This window comes from Engystomops pustulosus, chromosome 7 (genome assembly GCF_040894005.1).
Source record: "Engystomops pustulosus chromosome 7, aEngPut4.maternal, whole genome shotgun sequence".
Lineage (NCBI taxonomy): Eukaryota > Metazoa > Chordata > Amphibia > Anura > Leptodactylidae > Engystomops > Engystomops pustulosus.
Genome location: NC_092417.1, coordinates 175175997 through 175190855, shown reverse-complemented (window position 1 = coordinate 175190855; position 14859 = coordinate 175175997). Strand labels below are relative to the sequence as shown.

At 43.9% G+C, this 14859-nt stretch overlaps 1 protein-coding gene across 3 annotated transcripts in view; it reads right to left on the bottom strand.

Annotated features, from left to right (window-relative positions):
- Nucleotides 1-14859, bottom strand: part of LRRC4C (leucine rich repeat containing 4C) — a 785533-nt gene that overhangs the window by 311218 nt on the left and 459456 nt on the right. For all 3 annotated transcript variants that reach the window (XM_072119026.1, XM_072119022.1, XM_072119021.1), the window contains exon 3: nt 3892-4023. The gene's annotated coding sequence lies outside the window, so the exon portion shown is untranslated. The remainder of the gene's footprint in view (nt 1-3891; nt 4024-14859) is intronic.

Here is a 14859-nt window from a genome sequence, read left to right as displayed (position 1 = left end):
GATATATAGGAGATAGATAGATAAATAGATAGATAGATAGATAGATAGGAGATAGATAGATATATAGGAGATAGATAGATAGATAGATAGGAGATAGATAGATAGATAGATAGATAGATAGATAGATAGATAGATAGGAGATAGATAGATATATAGGAGATAGATAGATAGATAGATAGATAGATAGATAGATAGATAGATAGGAAATAGATAGATAGATATGAGATAGATAGATAGATAGATAGATATGAGATAGATAGATAGATAGATAGATAGATAGATAGATAGATAGATAGATATATTGATAGATAGATATGAGATAGATAGATAGATAGATAGGAGATAGATAGGAGATAGATAGATAGGAGATAGATAGGAGATAGATAGATATGAGATAGATAGATATGAGATAGATAGATAGATAGATAGATAGATAGATAGATAGATAGATATGAGATAGATAGAGAGATAGATAGGAGATAGATAGATAGATAGATAGATAGAGAGATAGATAGATAGATATGAGATAGATAGATAGGAGATAGATATGAGATAGATAGGAGATAGATATGAGATAGATAGGAGATAGATAGATAGGAGATAGATAGATAGATAGATAGATAGATAGATAGATAGGAGATAGATAGGAGATAGATAGATAGGAGATAGATAGGAGATAGATAGATAGATAGATAGATAGATAGATAGATAGATAGGAGATAGATAGGAGATAGATAGATAGATAGATATGAGATAGATAGGAGATAGATAGATAGATATGAGATAGATAGATAGATAGATAGATAGATAGATAGATAGGAGATATATAGGAGATAGATAGATAGATAGATAGATAGATAGATAGATAGATAGGAGATAGATAGATATATAGGAGATAGATAGATAGATAGATAGATAGGAGATAGATAGATAGATAGATAGATAGATAGATAGATAGATAGGAGATAGATAGATAGATAGGAGATAGATAGATAGATATGAGATAGATAGATAGATAGATAGATATATTGATAGATAGATATGAGATAGATAGATAGATAGATAGATAGATAGGAGATAGATAGGAGATAGATAGATAGGAGATAGATAGGAGATAGATAGATATGAGATAGATAGATAGGAGATAGATAGTAAGATAGATAGATAGATAGATAGATAGATAGATATGAGATAGATAGAGAGATAGATAGGAGATAGATAGATATATAGATAGAGAGATAGATAGATAGATAGATATGAGATAGATAGATAGGAGATAGATATGAGATAGATAGGAGATAGATATGAGATAGATAGGAGATAGATAGATAGGAGATAGATAGATAGATAGATAGGAGATAGATAGGAGATAGATAGATAGGAGATAGATAGGAGATAGATAGATAGATAGATAGATAGATAGATAGATAGGAGATAGATAGGAGATAGATAGATAGATAGATAGATAGATAGATAGGAGATAGATAGGAGATAGATACATAGATAGATAGATAGGAGATAGATAGATAGATAGATAGATAGATAGATAGATAGATAGGAGATAGATAGATAGATAGATAGATAGATATGAGATAGATAGATAGATAGATAGATATGAGATAGATATGAGATAGATAGATAGATAGATAGATAGATAGATAGATAGATAGATAGATATGAGATAGATAGATAGATAGATAGATAGATAGATAGATAGATATGAGATAGATAGATAGATAGATAGATATGATATAGATATGAGATAGATAGATAGATAGATAGATAGATAGGAGATAGATAGATAGATAGATATGAGATAGATATGAGATAGATAGATAGATAGATAGATAGATAGGAGATAGATAGATAGATAGATAGATATGAGATAGATAGATAGATAGATAGATAGATATGAGATAGATATGAGATAGATAGATAGATAGATAGATAGATAGATAGATAGATATGAGATAGATAGATAGATAGATATGAGATAGATAGATAGATAGATAGATAGATAGATAGATAGATATGAGATAGATATGAGATAGATAGATAGATAGATAGATAGATATGAGATAGATATGAGATAGATAGATAGATAGATAGAAAGATAGATAGATAGGAGATAGATAGATAGATAGATAGATAGATAGGAGATAGATAGATAGATAGATAGATAGATAGATAGATAGATAGATAGATATGAGATAGATAGATAGATAGGAGATAGATAGATAGATAGGAGATAGATAGATAGGAGATAGATAGATAGATAGATAGATAGATAGATAGGAGATAGATAGATAGATAGATAGATAGATAGGAGATAGATAGATAGATAGATAGATAGATAGATAGATAGATAGGAGATAGATAGATAGATAGGAGATAGATAGATAGGAGATAGATAGATAGATAGATATGAGATAGATAGATAGATAGATAGATAGATAGATAGATAGATAGGAGATAGATAGATAGATAGATAGATAGATAGATAGGAGATAGATAGATAGATAGATAGATAGATAGATAGGAGATAGATAGATAGGAGATAGATAGATAGATAGATAGATAGATAGATAGATAGGAGATAGATAGATAGGAGATTGATAGGAAATAGATAGATAGATAGATAGATAGATAGAAAGGAGATAGATAGATAGATAGATAGATAGATAGATAGATAGATAGATAGATATGAGATAGATAGGAGATAGGGTGGTGAGGGTGACCTCGGCCTGTGATGTGGAGCCGGTGCTGTGTGGGCTGCGGTTCTGTTACAGGTACCATGTGTCTCCTGGACTCAGTCTCTAGTTTTCTGGGCAGCTGAATCTGCCTCGAGCTCCTGGACCCGGCCAGTACACGCAGAGCATCTGCCGAGCGGCCACATCCTCACGCCCCCCAAATCAATCCCCGGCCCAGACTACATCTCCCAAATATGTTCTGACTCCAGAGCTCATCCATCCTGAGCGCCGCTAACAACCCTGCCCCACTCATCCTGACAGCACCGGCCGATACCTCCAGGCACACAACGTGCAGAACTCCATGAGAGAAATCTACAGGTCTCAGATACACAACTGCAACACATACGGACAAATTATAGGGATTTCAACCCCTTTTAGTTGTATACAAAACCCTAAAACCACAAAAACCATTATCTGGAATCAAATAAAAAATGCAGAAAAAGAAAATATTTGTTGCAGTTCCATTCCTGACCACATGGTGCGCTGTCTTATTTTGTACATCCTGGTAGGAAGTGTGTAGCAATGTATACATGATGTAACATAGGATAGCACCACCTACTGGTGGCAGATCAGTAGTGATTTATATTTCATGTTGCAGTTCCATTCCGTGACCACATGGTGTGCTGTTCTGTATACATGATGTAACATAGGATAGCACCACCTACTGGTGGCAGATCAGCAGTGTTTTATATTTCATGTTGCAGTTCCATTCCATGACCACATGGTGTGCTATTGTGTACACATGATGTAACATAGGATAGCACCACCTACTGGTGGCGGATGAGTAGTGATTTAGATTTCATGCTGCAGTTCCATTCCGTGACCACATGGTGTGCTGTAGTTCATGCGTTATACAATGTTTCATAGCACCTCCTACTAAGCGAATCAGTAGTAACTAGTTTCAGTTCAGAACCGCCCCCATGACTACTTAGAACTAATTTACATATAACATTATTTACATCACAGGTATTATTGATAGTAGAATATTGCTTCTCCAGGGCCAGGTATATATAGTGGAGGATCCCTTTAAGGGTCTGAATATGGTACCAGAAGCAGCCGCACCCTTTGCACTATCCATCATTACCAGTAATATAAGTGTTATAGTATATAGTATATATAGTAATATATAGTCCGTCCTTACCTGCCCTTGGAATGTCTCACTGGGGCTTCCCATTGGTTACTCCTTGACCCCATAGTCCATACGTTTGAGTGATATCCATGTCTGTGGGATGTGAGTCTTCCATACATTCCAATAGATTATACATCAACTGGCCTATAGGAGAAAGAAGCCATAAATGAGGAACGGGGGAGAATATTCCAACATGATCTCTTGCAAGAGGAGAAATTACAGTCCTGGAATATAAATCCATATTTCACAGTCCTGCTGCTACTAACAACATACACAAATGTCTGATTACACATCTCTCCAGGGACAGTAGCCATCACTGTCAACAAAGGACATAGAACACAGAGCACAGCATTGTGAGGACACGCCAACAGTGCACTTGGAGACGCTACACTACTAAAATATAAATCCACATTTCACAGTCCTGCTGCTACTAACAACATTCACAAACATCTTATTACACATCTCTTTAGGTACAATAGAGAACATTGGCAGCAGAGAGCACAGAGCACAGCAGTGCGAGGTCTGATTACACATATCTCCAGGGACAATACATAACACTGGCTGCAGAGAGCACAGAACACAGCAGTGTGAGGTCTGATTACACATCTCTCCAGGGACAATACATAACACTGGCTGCAGAGAGCACAGATCACAGCAGTGTGAGGTCTGATTACACATCTCTCCAGGGACTATACATAGCACTGGCTGCAGAGAGCACAGAGCACAGCAGTGTGAGGTCTGATTACACATCTCTCCAGGGACAATACATAACACTGGCTGCAGAGATCACAGAGCACAGCAGTGTGAGGTCTGATTACACATCTCTCCAGGGACAATACATAACACTGGCTGCAGAGAGCACAGAGCACAGCAGTGTGAGGTCTGATTACACATCTCTCCAGGGACAATACATAACACTGGCTGCAGAGAGCACAGAGCACAGCAGTGTGAGGTCTGATTACATACCTCTCCAGGGACAATACATAACACTGGCTGCAGAGAGCACAGAGCACAGCAGTGATCTGATCACACTTCTCTCCAGGGACAATACATAACACTGTCTGCAGAGAGCACAGAGCACAGCAGTGTGAGGTCTGATTACACATCTCTCCAGGGACAATACATAACACTGGCTGCAGAGAGCACAGAGCACAGCAGTGTGAGGTCTGATTACACATCTCTCCAGGGACAATACATAACACTGGCTGCAGAGATCACAGAGCACAGCAGTGTGAGGTCTGATTACACATCTCTCCAGGGACAATACATAACACTGGCTGCAGAGAGCACAGAGCACAGCAGTGTGAGGTCTGATTACACATCTCTCCAGGGACAATACATAACACTACCTTCAGAGAGTACAGCAGTGTGAGGACACATCTCCAGTGCACTTGTAGAAGCTACAATCATGGAATATAAATCCATATATCACAGTCCTGCTGCTACTAACAACATACACAAAGGTCTGATTACACATCTCTCCAGGGACAATACATATCACTGGTTACAGAGAGCACAGAGCACAGCAGTGTGAGGTATGATTACACATCTCTCCAGGGACAATACATAACACTGGCTACAGAGAGCACAGAGCACAGCAGTGTGAGGTCTGATTACACATCTCTCCAGGGACAATACATAACACTGGCGGCAGAGAGCACAGAGCACAGCAGTGTGAGCTCTGATTACACATGTCTCCAGGGACAATACATAACACTGGCTGCAGAGAGCACAGAGCACAGCAGTGTGAGGTCTGATTACACATCTCTCCAGGGACAATACATAACACTGGCTGCAGAGAGCACAGAGCACAGCAGTGTGAGGTCTGATTACACATCTCTCCAGGGACAATACATAACACTGTCTGCAGAGAGCACAGAGCACAGCAGTGTGAGGTCTGATTACACATCTCTCCAGGGACAGTACATAACACTGGCTGCAGGGAGCACAGAGCACAGCAGTGTGAGGTCTGATTACACATCTCTCCAGGGACAATACATAACACTGGCTGCAGAGAGCACAGAGCACAGCAGTGTGAGGTCTGATTACACATCTCTCCAGGGACAATACATAACACTACCTTCAGAGAGTACAGCAGTGTGAGGACACATCTCCAGTGCACTTGTAGAAGCTACAATCATGGAATATAAATCCATATATCACAGTCCTGCTGCTACTAACAACATACACAAAGGTCTGATTACACATCTCTCCAGGGACAATACATAACACTGACTGCAGGGAGCACAGAGCACAGCAGTGTGAGGTCTGATTACACATCTCTCCAGGGACAATACATAACACTGGCTACAGAGAGCACAGAGCACAGCAGTGTGAGGTCTAATTGCACATCTCTGCAGGGACAATACATAACACTGGCTGCAGAGAGCACAGCAGTGTGAGGTCTAATTACACATCTCTCCAGGGACAATACATAACACTGGCTGCAGAGAGCACAGAGCACAGCAGTGTGAGGTCTGATTACACATCTCTCCAGGGACAATACATAACACTGGCTGCAGAGAGCACAGAGCACAGCAGTGTGAGCTCTGATTACACATGTCTCCAGGGACGATACATAACACTGGCTGCAGAGAGCACAGAGCACAGCAATGTGAGGGCTGATTACACATCTCTCCAGGGACAATACGTAACACTGGCTGCAGAGAGCACAGAGCACAGCAGTGTGAGGTCTGATCACACATCTCTCCAGGGACAATACATAACACTGGCTGCAGAGAGCACAGAGCACAGCAGTGTGAGCTCTGATTACACATGTCTCCAGGGACGATACATAACACTGGCTGCAGAGAGCACAGAGCACAGCAGTGTGAGGGCTGATTACACATCTCTCCAGGGACAATACGTAACACTGGCTGCAGAGAGCACAGAGCACAGCAGTGTGAGGTCTGATCACACATCTCTCCAGGGACAATACATAACACTGGCTGCAGAGAGCACAGAGCACAGCAGTGTGAGGTCTGATTACACATCTCTCCAGGGACAGCACATAACACTGGCTGCAGAGAGCACAGAGCACAGCAGTGTGAGGTCTGATTGCACATCTCTCCAGGGACAATACATAACACTGGCTGCAGAGAGCACAGAGCACAGCAGTGTGAGGTCTGATTGCACATCTCTCCAGGGACAATACATAACACTGGCTGCAGAGAGCACAGAACACAGCAGTGTGAGGTCTGATTGCACATCTCTCCAGGGACAGCACATAACACTGGCTGCAGAGAGCACAGAGCACAGCAGTGTGAGGTCTGATTGCACATCTCTCCAGGGACAATACATAACACTGGCTGCAGTCTATATTGTCACAGCTGCTGACAGGTTCCTTTAAGAACGTAAAGAATCCCTCTCTAAGTGATACAGTCCTGACCGTTCTGTCCTTTACAATCCTGACCCCTGCCAAATCCTCAGAGCTCCTGGACTTGGATCTGTCACGGTTCCTCATTCAGCTGCCAGCGCCGGACCCTGGTGTCAGAATTCATTAACCTACAGCAGGAAACCTCAGATCCTCAGCTCGTCCCTCAGTATTGACTCCTCGCTACTAATAATTGTAAATTGTAATTATGTATATTATTGGGTTCTGCTTCGCTTTTTAACTTAAGAACTTAAAGGGGTCGTCCACTATCAGCAAGTAATTGGTAGTGTTTGTGGAAGGAAAAGTTTTCCAATATACTTTCTATATCAATTCCTCATGGCTTTCTAGATCTCTGCTTGCTGTCCTGCTATAGGAAGCTTTTATGCTTACTTCCAGTGGATAGAAATCTGTCCACAGTTTTGTGATGTCACACAGGTGCACCAGCTGTTGGTATCACAGAGAGTAATCAGAGTCTTGTGATACTAACAGCTTGTGCACCTGTGTGACATCATATGACCAGAGATATAATGAGCCGTGCACCTGTGTGACATCACATGACCAGAGATATAATGAGCTGTGCACCTGTGTGACATCACATGTCCAGGGATATATATAACGAGCCGTGCTCCTGTGTGACATCACATGACCAGGGATATAACGAGCTGTGCACCTGTGTGACATCACATGACCAGGGATATTACGAGCCGTACACCTGTGTGACATCACAGGGCCAGGGATTTAATGAGCCGTGCACCTGTGTGACATCACATGACCAGGGATATAATGAGCCATACTCCTGTGTGACATCACATGACCAGGGATATAACGAGCTGTGCACCTGTGTGACATCACATGACCAGGGATATCATAGTATCATAGTATATAAGGCTGGAAGGAGACGCAAGTCCATCAAGTCCAACCTTCAAGAATTAAATAAATGTTTTATCCCCATAACCCGTGATATTTTTTCTCTCCAGAAAGGTATCCAGGCCTCTCTTGAACATGTACATAGAGTCCGCCATTACAACCTCCTGCGGCAGAGCGTTCCATAGTCTCACTGCTCTTACAGTAAAGAACCTTTCTCTATGGTGTTAGTAGAATCGCCTCTCCTCTAGGTGTAGAGGATGCCCCCTGTCTATGGTGATGGTAGAACATCCTCTCCTCTAGGTGTAGAGGATGCCCCCTGTCTATGGTGATGGTAGAACCTCCTCTCCTCTAGGTGTAGAGGATGTCCTCTGTCTATGGTGATGGTAGAACCTCCTCTCCTCTAGGTGTAGAGGATGCCCCCTGTCTATGGTGATGGTAGAACCTCCTCTCCTCTAGGTGTAGAGGATGCCCCCTGTCTATGGTGATGGTAGAACATCCTCTCCTCTAGGTGTAGAGGATGCCCCTGTCTATGGTGATGGTAGAACCTCCTCTCCTCTAGGTGTAGAGGATGCCCCCTGTCTATGGTGATGGTAGAACATCCTCTCCTCTAGGTGTAGAGGATGCCCCTGTCTATGGTGATGGTAGAACCTCCTCTCCTCTAGGTGTAGAGGATGCCCCCTGTCTATGGTGATGGTAGAACCTCCTCTCCTCTAGGTGTAGAGGATGCCCCCTGTCTATGGTGATGATAGAACCTCCTCTCCTCTAGGTGTAGAGGATGCTCCCTGTCTATGGTGATGGTAGAATCTCCTCTCCTCTAGGTGTAGAGGATGCCCCCTGTCTATGGTGATGGCAGAACCTCCTCTCCTCTAGGTGTAGAGGATGCCCCCTGTCTATGGTGATGGTAGAGCCGCCTCTCCTCTAGGTGTAGAGGATGCCCCCTGTCTATGGTGATGGTAGACCTCCTCTCCTCTAGGTGTAGAGGATGCCCCCTGTCTATGGTAATGGTAGAACCTCCTCTCCTCTAGGTGTAGAGGATGCCTCCTGTCTATGGTGATGGTAGAACCTCCTCTACTCTAGGTGTAGAGGATGCCCCTGTCTATGGTAATGGTAGAACCTCCTCTCCTCTAGGTGTAGAGGATGTCCTCTGTCTATGGTGATGGTAGAACCTCCTCTCCTCTAGGTGTAGAGGATGCCCCCTGTCTATGGTGATGGTAGAACCTCCTCTCCTCTAGGCGTAGAGGATGCCCCCTGTCTATGGTGATGGTAGAATCTCCTCTCCTCTAGGTGTAGAGGATGCCCGCTGTCTATGGTGATGGTAGAATCGCCTCTCCTCTAGGTGTAGAGGATGCCACCTGTCTATGGTGATGGTAGAACCTCCTCTCCTCTAGGCGTAGAGGATGCCCCCTGTCTATGGTGATGGTAGAACCTCCTCTCCTCTAGGCGTAGAGGATGCCCCCTTGTTCTGGTCACAGGCCGAGGTATAAAAAGATCTTTGGAGAGATCCTTGTACTGTCCGTTCAGGTATTTGTACATTGTAATGAGGTCTCCCCTCAGTCGTCTTTTTTCTAAACTGAATAATCCCAAATTTTGTAATCTGTCATTGTATTCTAGTCCCCCCATTCCCCTAATAATCCTGGTTGCTCTCCTCTGCACCCGCTCCAGCTCTACTATATCCTTTTTATATACTGGTGCCCAAAACTGTACACAATATTCCATGTGTGGTCTGACCAGGGATTTGTATAAGGGCAGAACTATGTCTTTATCATGAGAATCTATTCCTCTCTTGAGCCGTGCACCTGTGTGACATCACAGGGCCAGGGATATAATGAGCTGTGCACCTGTGTGACATCACATGACCAGGGATATAACGAGCTGTGCACCTGTGTGACATCACATGACCGGGGATATAACGAGCCGTGCTCCCGTGTGACATCACATGACCAGAGAGATAACCATCCGTGCATCAGCAATAACGTGTCTCCCAGTATAACTTTTCCATCTATCTATTCCTCATTTATAACAATATGTGCCCTTATCAGGAAGAGCTCCGCCCCTAGTGCCCTCCCTAGAGGAGGGTGGTCTGTAGTGTAGTATTTCCTGCTTCCATGTAGCTGATCTTCTTCTGTGTCGCTTCTGTAGATCGACCCTAAATTGTTTTGCACTTTCTCTTAGGCAAAGTGTTAATTCCTGTTGGAGTCAACTGTAAAATGATGTATCTGCGGAGTAAGGAGCCCGCGTGGCTCTCCCGGGGAGACCTTTCCTGTCGAAATCCTTTCAAGCTGCCTGCGAGTTCTGGAACATCAGACAGTCGCTCTCCGGAGACTGGTGGCGCGGAGAGAAGAGACTGCGTCTAAAAACTTACATCCACAGATCCACTTTTCTCAAAGCAAATAAAACAACTCGGCAAAAACTGAATCCATAAATTGCAGATATTATGGCTGGGAATGAAGGCAAACAGAGAGGTTCAATATGGCAGCGTGAGGAGGCGGGTGATTTATGCACGCTCATGAAATCGCTGATATTAAAAACTCGCTGCGGAAAAAAAAAAAAATCTTAATTGTGCCCGTCCTCCGCGGCTTCATGAGAGAAGTTACATGAATCACATTATCTTCTACAACAGAACTTTCCATGAGGGTAATGTGGCGTGATTATACTCTGACGACCTAAGCAATGATCAGAGACTGCGCACATGTGTTACTTTGTATCATAGAAATATCTGCTGTAGTGAGCATGCTCCTGCGGGAAATGTAGTGAGCATGCTCCTGCGGGAAATGTAGAGAGTACGCTCCTGCGGGGAATGTAGTGAGCATGCTCCTGCAGGGAATGTAGTGAGCATGCTCCTGTGGGGAATGTAGTGAGCACGCTCCTGCAGGGAATGTAGTGAGCATGCTCCTGCGGGGAATGTAGTAAGCATGCTCCTGCGGGGAATGTAGTGAGCATGCTCCTGCAGGGATTGTAGAAAGCACACTCCTGTTGAGGAAGGTAGAGAGCATGCTCCTGCAGGGAATGTAGTAAGCATGCTCCTCCGGGGAATGTAGTGAGCATGCTCCTGCGGGGAATGTAGTGAGCACGCTCCTGCAGGGAATGTAGTGAGCATGCTCCTGCGGGGAATGTAGAGAGTACGCTCCTGCGGGGAATGTAGTGAGCATGCTCCTGCAGGGAATTTAGTAAGCATGCTCCTCCGGGGAATGTAGTGAGCATGCTCCTGTGGGGAATGTAGTGAGCACGCTCCTGCAGGGAATGTAGTGAGCATGCTCCTGCGGGGAATGTAGTGAGCATGCTCCTGCGGGGAATGTAGTGAGCATGCTCCTGCAGGGATTGTAGAAAGCACACTCCTGTTGAGGAAGGTAGAGAGCATGCTCCTGCAGGGAATGTAGTAAGCATGCTCCTGCGGGGAATGTAGTGAGCACGCTCCTGCAGGGAATGTAGTGAGCATGCTCCTGCGGGGAATGTAGAGAGCACGCTCCTGCGGGGAATGTAGTGAGCACGCTCCTGCAGGGATTGTAGAAGGCACACTCCTGTTGAGGAAGGTAGAGAGCATGCTCCTGCAGGGAATGTAGAAAGCACGCTCCACCTGGGGAATGTAGAGAGCATGCTCCTGCTGGGAGATATAGAAAGTATGCTCTTGCTGGGGAATGTAGAAAGCACGCTACCGCATGGAATATAGAGAATATGCCCCTGCTGAGAAATATAGAGAGCATGCTCCTGCTGGGAAATATAGAGAGCATGCTCCTGCTGCGAAATATAGAGAGCATGCTCCTGCTGCGAAATATAGAGAGCATGCTCCTGCTGGGAAATATAGAGAGCATGCTCCTGCTGCGAAATATAGAGAGCATGCTCCGGCTGAGAAATATAGAGAGCATGCTCCTGCTGGGAAATATAGAGAGCATGCTCCTGCTGGGAAATATAGAGAGCATGCTCCTGCTGGGAAATATAGAGAGCATGCTCCTGCTGGGAAATATAGAGAGCATGCTCCTGCTGGGAAATATAGAGAGCATGCTCCTGCTGGGAAATATAGAGAGCATGCTCCTGCTGGGAAATATAGAGAGCATGCTCTTGCTGGGAAATATAGAGAGCATGCTCCTGCTGGGAAATATAGAGAGCCTGCTCCTGCTGCGAAATATAGAGAGCATGCTCCTGCTGGGAAATATAGAGAGCATGCTCCTGATGCGAAATATAGAGAGCATGCTCCTGCTGCGAAATATAGAGAGCATGCTCCTGCTGGGAAATATAGAGAGCATGCTCCTGCTGCGAAATATAGAGAGCATGCTCCTGCTGGGAAATATAGAGAGCATGCTCCTGCTGGGAAATATAGAGAGCATGCTCCTGCTGCGAAATATAGAGAGCATGCTCCTGCTGGGAAATATAGAGAGCATGCTCCTGCTGGGAAATATAGAGAGCATGCTCCGGCTGGGAAATATAGAGAGCATGCTCCTGCTGGTGCTGTGGAATGTGATTTGTGTTCTCCTGCTGTAATAGGGGAGTGCAATTACTAGGGTATGAGCCCAAATTCCGAATTCGAACTTGTGGCTGAAGTACAGGTTTCGGTCCACACATTCCAGCATAGTGTATTCCAGTTTTCCAAAAGACTGGTGTTCCTAGGGGTGCGCCCCCCTCATATGACGTCATCTCTTTAGATAAAAGTTAGCGCTTATTACAGATTCTCTTTAACCCATTCTCTCCCCCGGGGCTTACAATCTCCCTATATATATATGTTCATTCATATTCAGGATACACAACATTGTATCAGATTGATCCTGGAGGTGAGATTAATGCTGCACAATACGCGTGGGTTTTTTTTTCTTTCTTGCACCTTTAGGTTTTTTCTCTTTCCAAACATCAAAGAAAACCTATGAAGAGTGTGAGCTCGGAGAAAGGCCACTAGAGATTTCTGATAGAATGACCTTCAGACATAGCGAGGATCTGCAGAATAATGCGCGGCTGGGCGTCGCTGGATGGCTATGCACCATTAACGGATTGTCACTTTACAATCACATCTCGAATGTTTTGTGAATTTGACTCGGAGCTGAATTCCTATCATTATTTTTTTTTGCTTTGCTGAACACTCTCTCCAAAATACAAAGCTCTCGAGAAGAAATGACAATGGAGAAGACGGTCATTAGAAGGAGAGGGGAGAAATGCTGGTCGTCCAGATGGGAATAAAGACCCTTCTGGTGAGAAGTTTAGGAGCCGCTTTTTCAATGGGTTAATGTCTGGACTTATTTGCACTTCATTTAAAGTCGAAATGAGAAAACCAGGAGAAAAGTAATGGGCTTCATTCCTGCTAAAAACATGGCGGCTCTGTATTTGCCTTATACTGCATCTACATGGAAACTTTGAGAATTACCACTATTTTGCACTATTTTCATTGTATCAGTGTGAGACACAGGGGCACATTTACTTACCCGGTCCAGTCGCGATCCCGCGCCGCGTTCTCCGACACTAATCCGGGTTCTGCCGGCATTCACTAAGGTCCGTGCACCCGATATCCACCAGGTGTCGCTGCTGCGCCGAGGTCCGCCGGAGTTCAACCTTCTTCGTCCCGGTGCATGTAAGTGCTGATCTTGCAACACAAATTCTTTTTTAAATTCCGCGCTTTTTCCGAATCCGTCGGGTTGTCTGACGGCCACGCCCCCCCCCCCCATTTACGTCGTGTGAAAGCTGGCGCCTATGCGCCAATATCCGTACGCGTGCGCCAAATTCCTGGGGCAATTTGGCACAAATCAGAAATTGTCGGGAAAGCGGTTGAAAGTGCGCAATTTGGACCCTTAGTAAATGAGCCCCACAGTTTCTTGATCCAATGGCTTCTTGGATGAGTTCAGAGAGAATTATCTTGTAAGGGAACAGACTGGGAACAGAAAAACAGATACATACTGAGAGTTCCGAAATTTAATCAACCAGACTTTCCCTACCTACTTGCTTAAACCACCCTGGGCGCTGGGCAGTCACTGGGTGACAGACCCTGCTAAACTCTAGATTGAGCGCTGAGGTAGAGGCGTAACTACAGAGGTAGTAGTGATAGCAGTTGCTATGGGGCCCACAATGTCAGGGGGCCCAGTTATCTGGGGTATTGGGTTTGTATATGCTGTATGTCGTATATGTGATGTGTGTATATGCTGTAGGTCGTATATGTGATGTGTGTATATGCTGTATGTCTGTATATGTGATGTGTATATGCTGTACGTATGTATACATGATGCATATATACTGTGAGTGATTGGAACTCACATGTATGAGTATACAAATATGTTTATATTTTAAAGTGGGGCCCCATTCAGAAGTCTGCTATGGGGCCCCACCTCTCCTAGTTACACCCCCGCACTGAGGATAAATTCCCAGGACCTTTTCTGTGATATCAGAATCCTAGTTCAAAGATGAGGATTCTCTACATCACAGCGGGTCAACTGGAAACTGAAAGAAGAATACTGAGTGTTGAGCATCAAAACTGCCAAAAAACATAAAAAATCTGTGCATCCTCATCCACGATTAATGGACAGAGGATGACGCTAAATAGTCTAATACACAATTTATAAATGGGTGAGAATGTCAATTAAATTTATTTGGATAACAGTTAACCCCTCCTAAAAACACTGAGATGCCGTAAGAGACTCTGTAGAAGAGAGAAAGTGAGAGGAGAAGTAGATCTAGTGATGAGAAGGCAAAATAAAAAGATATTGGACATGCATCATGGGAATGGAGCTCTTAACTTGTAAGTTCTTAAGCAAACCTACCAGGAAAGC